The sequence below is a fragment of the Lygodium microphyllum genome, chromosome 2 (assembly GCF_053477565.2).
Source record: "Lygodium microphyllum isolate KBCC chromosome 2, Lygodium_microphyllum_v1.1.10, whole genome shotgun sequence".
In the NCBI taxonomy this organism is placed as follows: domain Eukaryota; kingdom Viridiplantae; phylum Streptophyta; class Polypodiopsida; order Schizaeales; family Lygodiaceae; genus Lygodium; species Lygodium microphyllum.
This window is the reverse complement of record NC_141136.1, coordinates 29,881,201-29,900,014: the sequence shown is the minus strand read 5'-3', so window position 1 is coordinate 29,900,014 and position 18,814 is coordinate 29,881,201.

The following is an 18,814-nucleotide window of genomic DNA, read 5'->3' as shown; positions in this document are numbered from 1 at the left end:
ACGTTGAAAGCCATGTTGTTGTGGACCATGCATGACTTTCCAAGATACGGAGAGTGTTCAGGTACATGTTTATAACTCTATATTTGAAATTCAAGACTTGAATCAATTGCATTTTATTAATTCACTTGTTTGTTCAGGTTTAACCACATCAGGATATCATGCATGTCCTATTTGCGGTCCCTCTCTAGTTTCCTCTGGGCCGGAACGTTTAAAGAAGGTTATCTATGACAATCATCATCGATTTCTTCCTATTGACCATCCCAAATATGTTCTCCCTACTAATGGAAGGACTCCACAATCTCTAACCATTCAAGATTGGAAGGAGAGATGGATTAATGCCGTCAGCCACCCTCCACTTGGCATGAGTTGGTAAGAAGTGCATTTCTCTTGATTGACTTTAAAGTATTTAGCATGATGAATTGTTTACATAATATATTGTTTGTTTGTTAGGTATTCTATATTTTTTCGTCTTTCGTATTGGACTGAACTCAAGATCAATCACATGTTGGACCCCATGCACATATTCAAAAATGTTGTATCTACATTATGGGATCACTTGATAGGGGCTCGTGATTCAGTCAACGTAAGGGAGGATTTACGTAACATTGGTTTCATGAGACGAGCTTGGCCATGCATTGGACCCAGTGGAAAGATTGAGCTACCCCATGCACCTTGGATGTTGTCAAAGAACGAGGAAAAAATAGTGAAGGATGTATGAGGTGTCTCAAGGGAGCCTTCATAAAGAAAAAGAATAGAGGTGTGGAGCAACTATCTGGTTTGAAGTCCCACGATTGGCACAAAATGATTCAAGTAAGGGTATCTCTAACCATGAATATAGTAATTAGTGGAGTAACTATGTGTAAACTTTGGGGTATGATGACTTTTTCCTCAACTAATCATTTGATCTATGAATATTGTTTACATTCAGTTCATACTTCCTACTAGCATATCCCATTGTGTATCCAAAGATATACGTGATATCATTTACAAGATGGGAGAGCTTGTGAGGTGTGTATACATTGTATTTTTCATTATATATCTTTGAATTTCTACACCGAAATAAACAATTGTCAAATATATCCTGATAGATACTTGAGCCCGAAGGAAATTGATCCAAACACATTGCAAGAAGCTCGAGTATTATCTGTTGAGGTGGTTTGTTTGGTGGAGGAAATTTTTCCTCGATCCATTTTGACTACTCAATTACATTTACTTGTACATTTGATTGATGAGATCGCATTTTGTGGGGCAGTTCATGCAAGGTGGATGTTTTTTCTTGAGCGCTTCATGAAAACCTTGAAAGATTTTGTGAGGCAAAAAGCACGGCCTAAGGGAAGCATGACTGAGGGTTGGTTAGTGCAATCATCCCTTGTTTATATCTCTGAATATCTTGCTGAAGTGGACCCCTCTCAACCACGACTATGGAAAGATGATGAAGACTTGAGGATGACCTCTATAATACCTCAAGGAAAAGTAATGAGTAAAGTACTAACAAAAGAAGAACTTCGTAAGTTAAATAGTTTTTTTGTGTTCAATAGTGATGTAATGAGCAAATGGGTGACACTATATAATGAAGCAAGGGCAAGAAGAAAAAGCGAAAGACAAGCATTTCACACCAGATATGGACGTCATGTCTCATTTCCAAATCATCTAAATGCGCTCCCATGTCATATTGATATAGATTGGTTACATGAAGAAATGGAGAGAATGGAAAAAGAGGAGGAAATTAATATATCTCAAGAAGAGTGGGAATACGCATGAGGTTGCTTATCAAAGGTGAGACATACTATCAATTAGTTTGTTTCTAGTTATATTTTATATAATAAATTGATATGTTTGATCTTAATCTTTTACTGCTAGTGCACATTATTCAATGCTATTTGGTGTGAGGGTAAACATCTTCGAACTCAACGTGTAGATGAAAAGAGAAATACCCAACATTGTGGTGTCCTTGCTCACTTCAAGGATGCCAATGGTACCATGGAAGGTTATTGTGGCTTGATCCAAGATATTCTAAAGCTTGACTTCAGACGATTCTTTATCTACAGGCTGGATGTGAAGTGGTTTAAAGAAGTGGTAACAAATGGTGAGCATTGCACAATCAAACGTCATCCAAGTGGTTTTGTAATCATTGACTCTACAAAATTTCACCAAAACAAGAATGACACATTAGTACTACCTCAACAATGCGAGCACGTATATATGCAAAAGCTAAATTTTTTATATGTATACATATGATACATATACACAATATAATAAGTATTTAAGTTTCTTGCTTTTGTTTTTCAAATACAGGTTGTGTATCATCCAATGGTAAACAATAACCGATGGTGGTATGTCATCCCTATATCTAATCGTTCAAAACCAATATATGGTAATATTACCGACATAGAGATAGCAGATGACAATCCAACAATCAATGATGATGTACATGATGACACCATAATGGATGATATGCGGATATAGTACAAGATGAACCTCGCGAGGATGTTCAAGGAAACGCAGAAGAGGACAATAATATGATTGATGATATTGATGAAGTTATTGAGCAATATAGCAACACATCTGATAGTGGGATAGACTTATTTTCTTCATTACCTCTTGGTAACATAGACCTAGAAGTAGATAGTTTAGCAAGGGCTGATCTCATTGAAGATGAGATGGATCATTCATTGTAGCATCCTTAATTTGCTTAATGATTCAACGTGTACTCTTAATTCTATGAAAAATATCATGCGCACACGTACATACTCAAGAATCAATAGTCAAGTTAAAAGCTAAGTTGAATTTTTCATAATAAAAAGGAAGTATTTTTTATCATATTCAAGTAGAGAATTTACACGATACATGCAATGCTTGCTACTAATTGTATAATAAGGTTCCTATCGCTTGCCGCTAATTACTTATATAAGGCTTGTCTAACTGGAGAAACTGCCATTCATTAGAGAGAAATGCAAAGATAACTATTAACTCTAGTTTTTTTATTATATTAAGTCCAATTTCAGGTGGTTAAATAATTACGCATCTGAAGACGCGTCTATATTCGCATCTATTTGCGCGGATATATAGATGCAAAATTCACGTCTATTTACACGCTCTTTTACACGCGCATATAGACGCAATGATAGACGCGCCCGACTTTGCGCGTCTAATATGCGCGTCTATGCCTGGTTTCTATTATGGTGCTAGTTATAGCTCATCTTCACTCTCCTCATCTCCACCCTAATTAGATAGCATATGCATGCTTGTCATCATCCTCATGTGACCTCTTTCCCTATAGTTATCAAACATAGTCTTCTTATCAGTAGTTCACAAGTAACCTTGGCCACAAACAAAAGATGACCCTCCTCAGTGCTAGAAATTCGGGAATTCTCATCCATGCCATGGTGGGTGCTGAAACGTCCTTGCAAGCCTTAGTAGGGCATTCTAGGTAGTAGACCAAGCTATGCATTTTTGCACCCTAGTCAACCAAGAAGCACCACCATTGGACTTTCTACTATTTACATGTCCTACTTGATTTGAGTCACTGTAACACACAACTCTTGTAGCATGGCTACCATAGAAAATGCACATATTTGTAGTGCCTTTAAGGTATCTCTTCAATATGTCCCAATGTTTCTTGCCAAGTGTAGTCATTTGATATACCTGATATACCATACTCCCACTATACATGCTACATTAGATCAAATGGCTATCATGGTATACATTAAACCACACACTGTGGATGTATACAAGATCTTGGCCATTTCAACCCTTTCATCATCTAATTGGGAAAATTTTATATGACTAACCTTCATATGAGAAGGTAAAGGGCACCCAATAGGCTTATCGGCCCACATATGGAATCATCAAGGACTTTAAGAATGTACTCCTTTTGTGATAAGTAGAGAAGTCCCTTAGAGTGATTATGCATAATATGCAGGCCAAGTATATGTGAGGCTTGCCCTATGTCCTTTATCTAATAGATCTTCTTGAGTTGATTCTTCAAAGTTTCTAGATCATCACGAGTGGTTCTAGCAATCAAGAGATCATCAACATATAGTACCAAAATGATTAGCCTACTATCACGTGCCTTTTTCATGTAAAGAAATGGATCCATATCACTACGAAAGTAACCCTTTGAATGCATAAAGACATTAAACTTATGATACCATTCCCTAGGTTCCTTCTTAAGTCCATACAAAATCTTCCTCAACTTGCATATTAGGTATTCCCTATCATTTTTCTCAAAGACCTTAAGTTGTTGCATATAAATGTCTTCATACAAGTCTCCATGTAGAAAAGCTATTTTTACATCCATCTGGTACAAGTCTTGATGCAAGCAATTAGGTCAAAGTTTAATGAAATTCCACCAACTCTACAAGACTTCAAAGTCCTAACATACTCAGACCCTATACAAAGATATGCTAACATCGCAGATGTACTAATCAAGCATATCAACAAGAACATATTAAATAAAGGACCATGGATAATATTGACAGTAAATGGGGGACTACTCATATATTCCAATAAATTTATTTACACAGTCCACACAAGGCATCATGGTATCTCTCAAAGACAACATCAAGAAATGGCAAGACTCAAAAGTATGGATATATTCAAAGGATTAACCACTTGAAAGTACAATGCATAAGCTAGATAACCATGGATGTGATCACAACACAACAACGGAACTAACTTTGTGTATGTCTATGTGTACGTAGAATTGTATATATGGGGGTGAATTGGCATTATGATTTTGTCAATTGGAAACCTTATCACTTTCTTTGTGCCCCTTATATAGCTCTTTCACTTGCGCTAGCTTGAAGTCCTGCCATTACCCTCAGCTATGTTGAGATGACAAGCTCAACACATGCGGACATTGATGATGGACCGCCTGGTTAGATGGGTCCATACGTCTACACTTAGCACGTCGGTGGTCATTATGACTCACACATGGCCACTGACTCATTACTTATTATATTCAGGTTGTTACACCTATTTACAGCTGGCATAGTTATAGCGCCAGTCGACTAGTGTAGTCGGTTATACATTGTTTGACTTAGTAGGCCACTTTCCTTTATGTTGTATCTTATCTATACTTTGTGTACATTGTAAAGTGTGTGGAAGAAGAAGACGAAACCAGCAAGAAAACGTTTTTGGCCTCCATCTCTCTTCTTGTCTCTTGAGTAAGCTTCTCCTTGTGCATTCTATGTGTGTTCGGTGCAGCATCTTGAGCAAGTCCCTCCACCACGTGATTCTTGACAAGCTACACCATTAATTTTCATTGTTGCACTACTAGTGTCATCTTTCATTGGCACTTACTTCACCACCAATCTGTGCTATCCTCGGTGGATACAAAATTTTGACTAAAACTCTTCGACATTCATAAACCCACCCGATGTGGCAAGTTGTCGAAAGGAAAGGCAACATGGGAGAACCTTCAACAAGCACACTTTCTAGTGATGTTTTGGAGTAGTTATTGTATAATATGAACATGGTTATGCAAGTACAACAACAATAGCAGGTGGTGCAAACTTTTGCTCAAACAGAAACTATTGTAATAAATGTTGTGCAAGCAATAGAGCATGACATGAAGTTGTTTAATGGCATGAATGTATTTGCATATTTGCATAACTATGCTCAAAATATGGAGTTATTTGGGATAACTTGACTTGCATAGAGCCAATATTTTGTATGGGTCATTGTACATGAATTGAAACCCAAGTTACTAAATTGTACATTAGGATGTTGATGATTGGGTTGCTTTCAAGAAGACACTCTAGGAAGAATTTTACATTGGAGATACTAGTTTGATTACTTGCAAGACTTTCCAAGAAAAGGTTCTAAAACCCAATAAGGGTCTTGTGGTTGTAGAGTTATTAAGAGAATTTGAAAGTCATTTTGAGTAGTTAGATCTTTCATAATAACAAGCTCTTATAAGTCAAAAAATTGAATTGTTTCTATAAGCAACAAATCCAAAGCTTCAAGAGAATCTTGACTATTTATTAGATGATTAGACTATAGAGACAAGGCTTAAAATAGAGTGGAGTCATCTTACGGATGTTCCTAGTACACTAGTGAAAAAACATAGAAGAAGGGAAATATTGTATTTATCTAGCTTGCCCGCCATTAGGAGCAAAACAGTTGATGTATCTAGTAAACCACTTGTTTATGTGGCTAACCCTATGGCTGCACCTATTGTTTCCAGTATTATAAAAGATGTATTAGATGAATTGGTTAAAGGCATGTGGGATCTTCAATTGAAGGTCACAAAATTGAATGAGAGAGAATAAGGGAAAAGGGGACAGGTAGCAATTCCTAGAATTGGAAAAAGATGTATGTGGTGTGATAGTTTGCAATATGAATGAAGGATTTTATTACTTATCAAGAGGCCTTGGCATGATAGCTCATATTTTGTTAAAATGGCAAGATCTATGCACAAGAAATGGGATTTCCTCTTGCTTTGAACTTTGGAAGGAAAGATATGAAAAAGTTGTTGAAAGACTTAGCTATTCAAAATGCTTATGCCACTATACATGTTGCTACTTTTGGTCTACAATTGGATAGAATGCATGGACAAGATGGTTGGTTCAAAGGTTACAATATGGACGCATGCTTTGCATGTAACTAAAAAGAGGAAAGCTACTGATAGTGAAATGTCTCATGTAGGGAAAAACATTCATGACATGACTGGCTAGGAATCACAAGTAGATGCATATTCAATATCTGCATATCTAGAAAAGTGCAAAACACACATATACTTGTGTAAGAGAACTGGAAGAAAGATGAAGATAATGTAGGGACAAGAGAGTGACAATTGGATAGAATGCATGGACAAGATGGTTAGTCCAAAGGTTACAATATGGACGCATGCTTTGCATGTAACTAAAAAGAGGAAAGCTACTGATAGTGAAATCTCTCATGCAGGGAAAAACATTCATGACATGACTGGCTAGGAATCACAAGTAGATGCATATTCAATATCTGCATATTTAGCAAAGTGCTAAACACATATATACTTGTGGAAGAGAACTGGAAGAAGGATGAAGATAATGTGGGGACATCTAAGAGAGTGACAATTGGATAGAATGCATGGACAAGATGGTTGGTCCAAAGGTTAGAATATGGATGCATGCTTTGAATGTAACTAAAAAGAGGAAAGCTACTGATAGTGAAATGTCACATGCAGGGAAAAACATTCATGACATGACTGGCTAGGAATCACAAGTAGATGCATATTCAATATCTGCATATTTAGCAACGTGCAAAACACACATATACTTGTGGAAGAGAACTGGAAGATAGATGAAGATAATGTAGGGACATCTAAGAGAGTGACAAGAAGAAGTATGGAGTAGCCTAAAGCTAAAAATCAATAACCTTTGGAGCTTGTTATGGAAGATGTTGGACCTCAACCGAAAAAAGATAGCAAGCAAGAGGGAAAACAAAAAGGCAAATAGCTAGGATATAAGTTTTAGCCTAATATTGGGATAACCATGGATCTCAAGAAGGTTCTTGAAGAGTGAATTTTAAACAATTGGGTGGGATTTACCTTGGAAGAGGTACTTGGTATCACCAAATAGGAATTTCATGACAAAATCATTAACAATAAAACTCTTGAGAAAATGTCAAAGGTTTAAATGGGAACAGAAGCATAAGAAAGCAATGAAGAAATTGAAGCTGAAATTTGCTTCTACAATGTGAAAGGTTGATTATTCACATGGGAATCTTTGTGAAGGGAATGTGCCAAGTCAGTAAAAGTAATTGTTGGAGCATTTCATGATAAGCTCTATTAGCTCTCTCTTGCACCTGATTGACTATAATAATGAGACTCCTCCAATTGTTTCTTGTAATCCCAGCTTGAAGGCTACCTTCATGTGGAATCTAACTATCCAATTTGAGGTTTGTAAAATGGATGCTACTATAAGATCTTTTTTCTCTTTCATAGATTTGAGTTATACTTTCACTTGTTGTAAGAGAGTGTAACTAGTTAAAAATACATGTGGTAAATCGATCACTCCCAATACATGGTCAACAAACCTAGATACAATCAAAGAATAGAGATTGCTAGCTAGTACATGACGTACATTATCCAAAACAAAAGAGCTGCTTGAATCAAACTGTAGTCTAACATCCCTAATGCTAATGATATCTAATGTAGTATCATTTTGTAGTCTCACAACAGAACCTGTATTACCACAATAGTTATGAAACCAATCCTCATGTGAGGTAACATGTAATTTATTACATGTCAAAGAGAACTTAAATCTGTGAAACTTAATGCAATATTGCCTATGAGACTAAGACTTGCCCCTATTAGGCTAGGAGTCTCTACCATATTTATTAGTGTGATTACTACAATTTCTGCCTCGAATCGTTAATACATAAGAAGTACATCTTTTTATCAATGTTTTTCCTACTTTCTTCTTCTACTACTATAGAACTCTCTATACCACTACATTTAAAACCACCCTTAGAAGGGTGAGCACTCATAGCAATATGAAAGGTGTCATAAAAATCAATTTTTGTGACATATGTTACATCTATAGTATAGATTCAAAATGCTCAAATTCATATTGTGAAAAAAACTGCTTTAAATACTAAATTAAGAAATACATAATTTAAATTTTTTCTTATGTTATGTCATTAGAAAATTTATTGGCCAAATTAACACAATCTTGAAGAACACCATATTAGGGAATATGGAAATTTTCCATAAGTTTGGGACACATGGTCAAATCTTTGGATTTGTCATAACTTGAACACTATAACTCCAAATTGAGCGCTCTATAGCTCAATAGATTCCATTTCTCAAGCGCTTTCCAATGATAGGTCACATCATATGATTTTGTGAAATTTATGGGCATGTTATCTCAGTGCGGCCGGAGAATCCCAAACTTACTAATATTGTGTTGAAGGGTAGGCCAACATGCTTGTTGGTTACACCCCAAGAAGAGACCAACATAAGAAGATAAAAGAAGAGCAAATGGAGTTGATTTCAACATTCATTCTCTCACTTTCTCCATTGGTGATTAGAGTGCCGTCTTTCTTCTCCTTCCTCCCAATTAGAGTGTGGCTCCCCATTGAGGGAAACATGCTCCTCATCTACTTATAGCTCATCTTCACTCTCCTCATCTCCACCCTACTTAGATGGCATATGCATCCTTGTCATCCTCCTCATGTGACCTCTTCCCCTGTAGTTATCAAACATAGTCTTCTTGTCAGTAGTTCACAAGTGACCTTAGCCATAGACAAAAGATGACCCTTGTTAGTGCTAGAAATTTGGGAATTCTCATCCGTGCCACGGTGGGTGCTCAAAATGTCCTTGCAAGCCTTAGTAGGGCCTTCTAGGTAGTAGACCAATGTGGGAGACTTCGCTCAACCGCCAAGACCCACGGACCGCTTATTGTTTCAAGCATTCCAAGCGAGCACGAATGGCTATCTCTCACCTAGTCGACGCGCTGTCGATCCTACAAGTGTAGTGAGCTTACCTTGATGCTTGATCGAGTACCCTTCTCTCCCTCGCCCTCCGGTAGCTCCACGATCCTAGATGCTAACACTAGCACCCTCAAGCCTCCTCCATCTCCAAGCTCCATCCTCCATAGCTGCGCGTGCAAGAAAAGAGAAGGGAAGAGAAGAAAAGAAGAGGAGAGGAGATGGTGAAGAGCTTCACCCTCTAGATCCCTCACCCTCACACGCACTCACTCCCCCACACTCTCACACTCCCTCTCTCAAGAGCACACACAAGCAAGAAGGAGAGAAGAAGAGAAGAAGAAGAGGACTCCTTTTGCCACACACCAAAGAATGAGCTTCTCATTCATTTTTTCAACTTTATATACAAAACCCTAAATCCCTTCCGGGCGGTCATCCCCTTTTCCTCTTTTACATGGCCGGCCATAGCCTAGGCCTTCTTTCCCATTTTCCACCATTCTAATTTACCTTATTCCCACTAATGCATATACTTTGCACAGGAGCGAGCCTGGCACTCTTTTACACAGATTTGGGGGCGGTCCCATATTTTAATGGTGTGCCTTTTTCCTTTTTATTGCCGTGGCCCCACACCGAAGCCTTTTGAGGGTCGTGTCCGAATATTTGAATTTTTCAGGGGGATTGGTTGCCAGTCAAGGCGCCTTTTTTGCTCTTTTTCCTTCTTCCCAGTTTTCATTCCTCTGTGCTGTGGTAACATGGTCAGAAACACTGTAATATTACATTGTCGAAAACACGGTAACATTACCCCCCTCCTAGCCAAGTGCCAGTCCCATGGCACTGCAGTGGGACAAGGGGCATGTTAGGTCGGCTGGTTGGCGGGACAGGTAGGTGGGTGGTTAGGATGACCCGGAGCGAGTTTGGCGTATGGTAAGCTCCATGGAGACACTCGGCATCCGTCACGCTATTGTAGCCAGTCGTCTTGTGAGTCGGAGAAGCGCTTGAAGCAATGCAATGATGGTGTGGGGGAATTTATTCTCGTAAACACCCCTTGAACTCGGTTTGGCTTGATCCCCGTGGCTGTGATTAAAGATATGTGCCTTGGATCTGAAAGTCCGCGGGCCGAAGGAATCAATAAGCTCTCCGTGGAGCTTGAGGGTAGGGCCTGGATCGTTGGACGATACATATCCAAGATCTATGCCAATGGCGGACTTTGAGCTGGTTCGATCATAGTGGCCATCAGCACCAGGCAGGTGGCTGGAGGCTGGCACGCTTTGGGTCTTTGAGGGGTGCCAGGGTGACAATCTTCCGTGGGTAGCTAGTCTTTGAGAGTCGATAAAACCTGCAAAAAAGATTGTGCCCTCCCTAAGGGGTGTGCTGCTTGTCGTGTAGGGTATTGTGCTCGTGGCAGTGAAACTGGGAGATGGGTCTAACCTTGGGCAAGCCCTTGGTAACGTCCCACACTTGAGGACCCAGCCTGTGCTTTGTTGGTGGTGCGGTGCGAGCCTTAGGGTGGCAGGTCTGAAAGTCCTGCCCTTGATGTGCCGTAGGCGTGAAGTGGGGGAGGGGGCTTGGGAGACCCCTAGGTGCTTTTTTTTATTGCCCAAGTATCTTAGTCGGAATGAGGAGGGGAAGGTGGGCGGAGAGACTTGCTCAAAAATTGGCGACTTTGCATGTAATTCTTTAGATTCATGCGGACGTGTAGGGAGGTAGTGGAGAGAAAGGGATGGTTGCATCTAGTAAACTGGCTGTCATTCATGTCCTCTAGGAGGGCTAGGCAAAAAGAAGGGAGGAGAGTAGCCCTCATCATGAGACGAGCCATGGCACAATTATCTATAGCATTAGGGTCGAAGAATAGGGGAGGCAGGCCACGCTCTTGTGGAGTCGAGTCCTGCTTAAGGAGTAGCCTAAGTAGCCTAAGGTAGTTATAGGTGGTTATGAAGGCAAGGTCAAGGCATGAGGAAAAATCCGCAAGGAAGCGTACCATGGATTCGTCTAGGCTTTCTGCGGTAAAAAGAAGGGCATTGTCATAGGATGTTACAGTGGAGTTATAAATGACGGGGAAGTCATAGCGCCCGTGGAGGTTGGCATCAAAATCGATGCCTACCCTTCGAGGGTACGCCATATAAGTAGGGTCGTTCCGCTAGAATGGCAGGGTATTACAAAAAGCCATCCAAGCGAGCACACTTATGTCGCATACTCGCCTCCTCCACAGGGGTTGGTCCCTATAGTTTTGTACAGTGTAGGGGATTTTAGCAACCTTATCATGCCAGTAGTCGTTTGCTTTGGTGCCCTAAGAGGTTGGGGTCTTTTCCCACTCTTCCAGCCACCTTTTCCCCAACCAGCCACTAGCCGTGATCACCTCGTCCATCACTTTGAGGGGCAGGACCCTCCGTAGATTGTTGGGTAGGAGGAAATTGAAGGAAAATGGCTCCTTTGCTAGTTCCTGCACCTCCCACACCACCAGTTCTGCATGGAATCTTGCCGGGAGATCATCTGGGCATGGGGGGAGAGGCGCGGATGGTAGCACGGCTGGTTTGGCTCTTAGCGTCTGTCTGGCCTTCTCTACCAGCTTTTTTCGCCTTTCCTTAGAGATGGCTTTCATTTCTGCAGCTAGGTCTGCTTGCGGTGGATCTTGGGCCCGTGGCGAGGGGGGTTGTGGAATCACCTCTTCTCTGAAGCGATTCACCTCGATTTTTGGCTCAACTTCTTCCCCCTGCCATTCTGCAAGTACTGATTCTTCCTGGAACCCAAGGGCATCTATTTCTTGGGGGGTGAGGCCGGCTCTCGTGAGATATTTCCGCTGTTCCTCCAGACTCAACCTCACCCCCGCCGGCAGTGGCGGCATTTGCAATCCAGCGTGTAGAGCTCTTCTCGCCATGCTAAGCTTCCTCTGCACTGCTTCCAGCAATTCTCCTTATGCTGTGTGGGTGGCATCCAAGATGGTGTCGAGAAAGATCTTCTGTTGAGCACTGAAGGCCACTTGGGCTGCCTCTGCCTTGCTTTCCGCCATGATTTTCTCTTTTTCCGTTAAGGCAAGGCGGCGCGCCAGTATCTTCATCTTCCTCTCGTTATGCGCGGCCCACTCCTCCGCCCTCTTGTTCATCACTTCCAGGCCTTCCCCTTGTCTCAAGGTCAACATCATGATTTTCTGTCCATAATCCTCTAGTTCCCTGACCAGCCTCTCTTGTTCTTGCCTCCTCTCTGCATGGGCTTAGGTTCCTCAGTTCGTCCGCCCGGCACTATTGTTCGATGGACCATCGTGTGGCCTCTGCCAGGTCCTCCTCCTCTCTCCTTTGCAGCTCCTCCTCTTCTTCCTTTGCTTTCCTCTTTCTTTCCTCCTGCCTTTTCTTTTGCTCTTCCTGCTTTCTTCCTTTCTATTCCTTTTCCCTCCTTTTCTCTGCTTTCGCTTCTTGTTTGGATGCTTCCTTGGCTTTCTGCAACTCCTCTCTTTCCCTCTGCTCCTCCTGCTTTTTCATCCTTTCTCTTTCTTTTGCTTCTTTCAGGGACTCCTTCCTTGCCTTTTCCAAGTCCTCCCTTTCTTTCTTTCTACCTTCATCACCCTTTTTCTTTCCCTGCGCTGCCTTTTTCCTCGTTGTCCTGATTGTCCTTTTACTAGTTGGTCCTCCCCCCTCTTCTTTTGTTTCTGTTCTGTCAGTGGACCTGTCTTTGTCCTGTCGAGGGGGCGACTTATCCGGTGTTTCTCCTTCTCCCTCCTTCGGCTCTTGTGCTGCCTTTACTGCCTCCTGAATTAATGCAGTTAAGACTCCTCCGTAGCCTATGAAAGAGGCCTTGGAGGAGGCTTTCTTCCTTTCCGCCACGTTAGAAGCTAGAGAATCTGCTCCTGTTGGTGCGCTTCCCAGGGCTAGTGCTTTGGCCGCTTGATCAATAGTCTTCCGCACGTAGCCATTCCAATTCACCTCATCTAGAGTGTGGGTTGCTATATTCTCCAGCATGGGCACACTCATCCGATGCATTAAAGAGTTGTATCGTTGGCTGGAGAAGAGCACGTGCACCAACTTGGCCTGCAGCCTGGCATCAGTGTCGGGGATGTCTTGGATGCTTATGCCGTCGTTTGTAAGTACCTCTTCCTTCATCATTTTTAGCAAGGCGTAGACATCCCTTTTTTTCCGCTTTTCTGTCCTAGGTGCTAATCCCAGAGCTTTTTCCACCAGGACTGAGTCCAATCGGACCAGTACTTTCTTTGCGTCCTCTCCTTGGCCCACTGTTACAGTGCCCGCTTCCTAGTCCAAATTGTATGTCCTGAGGAATTCCACGCATTTGAAGTGATCAAGCTCCTGCGAGAATTTTTCAATATATTTTGTTAGCTTGCACTGTTCCACCACTCTTTTGGCTGCCTCCTCCTTTGCCACCACGACTCCGATGTTGTGGATGGTTCGGAACTTCAGCTGGCCGAAGGCGCAGTTTTCCAATTGGATGCAATATAGCTCCCTTTCCTCGCCAGTGAATGGGAGTCGAGTGCGGTCTTGCTGCGACATTTTCTGCTCCTGCCACAATTCATAACTTCCATTAGTATTTTCCATATAGCACTTTGTTGTTTTTAAACTATTAACTGAAGTTTTTAGAAGCCATTTTTCTCATGCTAATGCTTATGCCTGTCGCTACTTTTACTTTACCATACCCCCATTTTCTTCATTTCCTATCTAATTCCTTCCACCGTATTTTCCTCTTTTCTATTCACCGAGTTTTTGTACGTACATACATACCTCCTTCTTCCAGATGAGAGAAGAATCCTTCCTAGGATTTAAGGGGTGGCGTTGGTGCGGTTGGGGTAGGAGGTTACGGGTGAAGGAGCCACGTGTAGAATCGTGGGTTGTATTCCAGTTGCGCATGCGGTTGGATAGAGACTTGGGAGATATAGGTCAAGACATCATGAAAGAGATCCCCAATATTAAGGCGGCTAGCGACATGTAATTCCTCCTCGGTGAGGAGTTGGTCAATATAGGGGTGGGCGAGCACATGGTCATCCAAGTGCTGATTGCGAGTGATGGCCAAAACCCTAAATGAGATGGGTGCCACATAAGTGGGGTTGTATTCAATGGTCTTAATTGCCCTGCGTTGTTCAGCATTGGTCATTATTCGGCAACCTTTTTTCTCCCATTGGATTCGCAAAGCAAACCACTGCTTTAAGAACGTGGAGGGCGAGCTTGCCCACTACATGAGCTCGTACATTTCGTTTTTAGGAGAAGAGCGGGGAGGCTTTCGATATGAAGTGACTAGGTGTCTGAGCGTCGCTTGCTCCCTTGAGATTTCATCGTTTGCTATGAGTTCTGCAACGATCTTGGGGAACTTAGTAGTTATGAGTTCGTATTGCTCCCATGTGCAGGGTAATGCACGAACCTCCGAAGCAAGGGTTCTATCCAGGAGGCCGAGGTCTAGCCTCTCATAGCTTCTAGCGAATGTGGTGAAAGTGTCATCCAATATCCTGATGTAGGTTATTAAGTCATCCCCAGAGGTCGCGGCAAGGTCGTTAGCCAAGGAAAGGAAAGGTCGTACCGCGTACGAGGGTCAAAGACCTGCTGGTGGGATTGGTGCAACTGGACTGGAGAGTGGTGACTCCCTCATCGGTGTCACAGGTTGGGTTTTCTTCGCAGAAGCACATTGAGGTGTTGTAGGGAGCTCTGGGGGTCCGGGGGTTGGGCTGGGTTTCGAGTGAGCAGTCATAGGTTCTTTTAAGCCCTCTGGATTAAGCAGGTTTAAGGCTTATGGTGGTTGCTTTGGTCGGTAGATAAGTTGAGGCTTACTAGCCGTTGCTGGCAATGGTGTGCTGATCATACGCTAGTTACCCCATGTGCAAGCCTTCCTTTCTAGGGCGATATCACAAGTAGATGAGCTTTTTTGCTGGCCATTTTTAGGCACCCAGACCCAGGGGTTGCCCTCGTAGTATCCTTGTGTCCGCAAAAGATCCTTACGAATCCATCGCAACACGGTTGTTTGGCTATGGCAATAGCATCTATACTGCCTTCTAGGCCAGGACGACTGACATTTCTGGCGGTTAGGACCCTGTTTGGGTGGTGTACCCAAATGCGGTTCCTGTCATTTTGGCACCCACATATGTCTGGGCTGCTTGGCCTTGTTAACACTCTTGGTGGATTTGGGCCGTGGGTCGAGTGCGTGGCACGAAGCCACAGGTTTCTCCCATTTAGACTGGGTTTGGGGCGTGGTTTTAGGGGTTTCTATCGGTGGCATCGTGATGGTGGGGGGATCATGACAGCCCTTGCTGAAGGTCGTTACTATATGGGTGCTACCAATGGCAATATGAATGCGGTTTAGGTTGTAATCCACATTACAATGTGTTAGCTTTTTGAAGGTGCGACCCAATAGTGACACATTACCGGCTTCTTTAGTGTTAGGCAACGCATGGAAGAAGGCTGGTAAACTTTCAGTCTCGATGGAAACAAGTGCCTTGCACTTCCCCAGGAGTGGATAGGGGGCACCCCCAAATGGGGTGAGGTTGGCATTAGTGGGCTGTAGCGTCGGTTGACCAATGCATCTCCAATGGTCATGCGTCAAGATGTTGTAGTCGGTCCCTTCATCAATCAGGGCATCAAAAGAATACACCGCGCTTGTTGTGACTGTGATTCATAGATACGCCGGTGCTACGGCTTCCTCGTCCTGATCCGTAGGATCGGTTACAGTTTCCATTCGGACGTTCAACGGGGCTTCTAGCATGGGTGGCTCATGTGATGGATGGGAAGGAGGATAGTACTTCTTTACACGGCTGCCGTTAAAAAAGCCTACTCCTTCGCCGTCAAGTGTCTCCAACTCAACATTCCCGGTTCTACCAATCGTGCATACTCTAAAAGGTCCTAGTCCTCGGAACTTCATCTTCTATTTGTGTCCCTTCACTGAGTATAGCAGAACAAGATCTCCTTGTCCGAAGTCTCGCTGTTTGACATGCTTGTCAAACCACGTCTTGCGTCGAGCCTTCTCGCAGATGAGTGCGTGGGTGGCTAGAAGACGAGTCTCTGATAGGCGTTCTAGCTCGGTTAGGCATTGCGTCCATGCTTGCTATCCTTCCCATCGTTCTTGGAGTGCTATTCTTAGGCTAGGAACAAAAAATTCTACCGGTAGAATTGCTTCAGTCCCATAGGTCAGCCTAAAGGGGGTTTGGCCGACAGCTATTTTATAAGCTGTGCGGTAAGCCCAAAAGGCTGCCATCAACTTGTTGTCCCAATCGCTTCTTGAGGCGGAGACCACTTTAGTCAGGATGTTAATGAGAATCTTTTTAGTCGATTCTTCCCGGCCATTAGCCTGAGGGTAGTATGGCGAGGACTTGCAATGGATGATAAGAAAGGTGGATAGGAGATGTGCTATCACTTCATTGATGAAGTGCGTGTCTTGGTCTCGCTGACGAGTTCGATGGGGCAACCAAAGCGCGAGATCACTTGTTCCCATAAGAACTTGGCAGTCGTTCTAGCATCGTTTTTTCATGTTGCTCTTGCCTCTGCCCATTTTGTGAGGTAATCCGTGGCCACCACAATGTACTTGGCTTGCGAGTACTGCGCCGCGGGGCTTATTGGTCCTATGAAGTCAATTCCCCATTTTTCGAAGGGTTGGTGAGCAATGATTGGGGTTAGCTCCATTTGATCCTTACGAATTGGAACTTTGGCCCGCTGGCACTCGTCACAATGCTTGACGAATCGCTTGGCGTCGTGAAAAAGTGTGGGCCACCATGCAACACCTTCCGTGCTGTCATGTCTCCGCTAAAGTGTCCCCTTGCAATGCCGCTGTGCACTTTTGAGAGCACATCGTGCATCTCATGTTCACACACACACCTTTGCAGCAATCCGTCTTGCCCCAACCTATAGAGTTGGCCTGCAACCAGTTGGTAGGGCTGGAGCTTCAATATCAAGCGCCTAAGTCGTTCCCTTTCTATGGGTCGCTCAGGTGGTCCATGCTTGAGCACTTGGACTATGTCATCTGCCCAGTATGGCGTCAGATCAGCCTTGAATAGGTCTCTCTCCCTGGACAGGTGAAATAAGTGGGCGTCAGGTAACTCGTCCTTGATGCCTTGTCCAGCTGCCTCTCCTGTGGGTATACGGGACATGTGATCAGCCATGTAATGTTGTTTTCCCTTTTGTACCACCACGGAGAAATCGAACTCTAGGAGCAGGAGGAGCCATCAAGCTATGCGTCCTGTAGCACAAGGTTTGTTTACTAAGTAGAGCAGGGCTTGATGGTCCACGAAGAAGGTGAAAGGTGTGGCCAGTAGATAGTGCCGGAATTTCTTCACGGCAAACACCATGGCTAGTCCCTCCCTTTCCTTCATGGAATAATTCATCTCCGTCTCAGTGAGTTGCCTGCTAGCGAAGCTCACTGGGTAGTCCAAGTTATGCTCACCTGGTTGGCACAACAGTGCTCGTACGGCAGACTTAGAGGCATCAATGTGGACGTGGAAGGCAGTGGTCCAGTCTGGGGCTCGTAGAATCGGTGCCATTGTTAGAGCGTGTTTCAATTGTTCGTATGCCCGTTGGCATGCTTCGGTCCACTCAAAGACGATCAGTAGCTTGTACAATGGCCTAGCGATCAATGTGTAGTTCAGTACAAACCGCCGATAGTATCCTATGTGACCTAAGAAGCATTGAACTCCCTTGTAATTACTTGGGGGTGGGAGGTCAATGATAACCCTGACCTTCGAGAAGTCCGTGGCAATGCCGTTCTTTGACACCACGTGTCCCAAGATACATCCGTGCTTCACCCAAAACTGACATTTCAAGGGAGTCAGGGAAAGGCGGTATAAGCGACACCATTCAAAGACCGTGCGGAGTTTGTCTAGATGTTCAATCCAGGTCGAATGGATACACAGGTCATCCACAAAGACCTCCAACTCCTTGCAAAGCATGTCCTTGAATATGGTGCACATAAGGCATTGGAAGGTGGCGGGGGCATTGGTTAACCCAAAGGGCATGACTACATATGCAAAGACGCCCCACTCAGTGGCGAAGGCGGTCTTGTGCCTGTCTGCAGGATGCACTTGCACCTGATTGTACCCCGAGAAGCCATCCAGGAAACTATAGGCTTTCTTACTTGCGACTCTCTCAAGCATGTGCTCAGTGTACGGCAAGGGGTAGTTGTCTCTCTTTGTAGCAGCGTTCACCTTCTTATAATTGATGCACACTCGAATCTTGCCGTTTTTCTTCATCACAATGACTATGGGTGACATCCAGTCTGTGTGCTCAATTTCGTAAATGAATCCAGCTCTCATCAGCTTGTCGATTTCCTCCTTGATAGCATGAGCGTGCTTTGGATTCATGGGGTATGGTCGCTGCTTGACCGGCGTTGCATCCGACGTCATGGGTATGTTGTGAGTCACAACACTCGGATCTACCCCTTGTAGCTCATTTAAGGACCAAGCAAATACCTCTATGTACTCCTGCAAAAG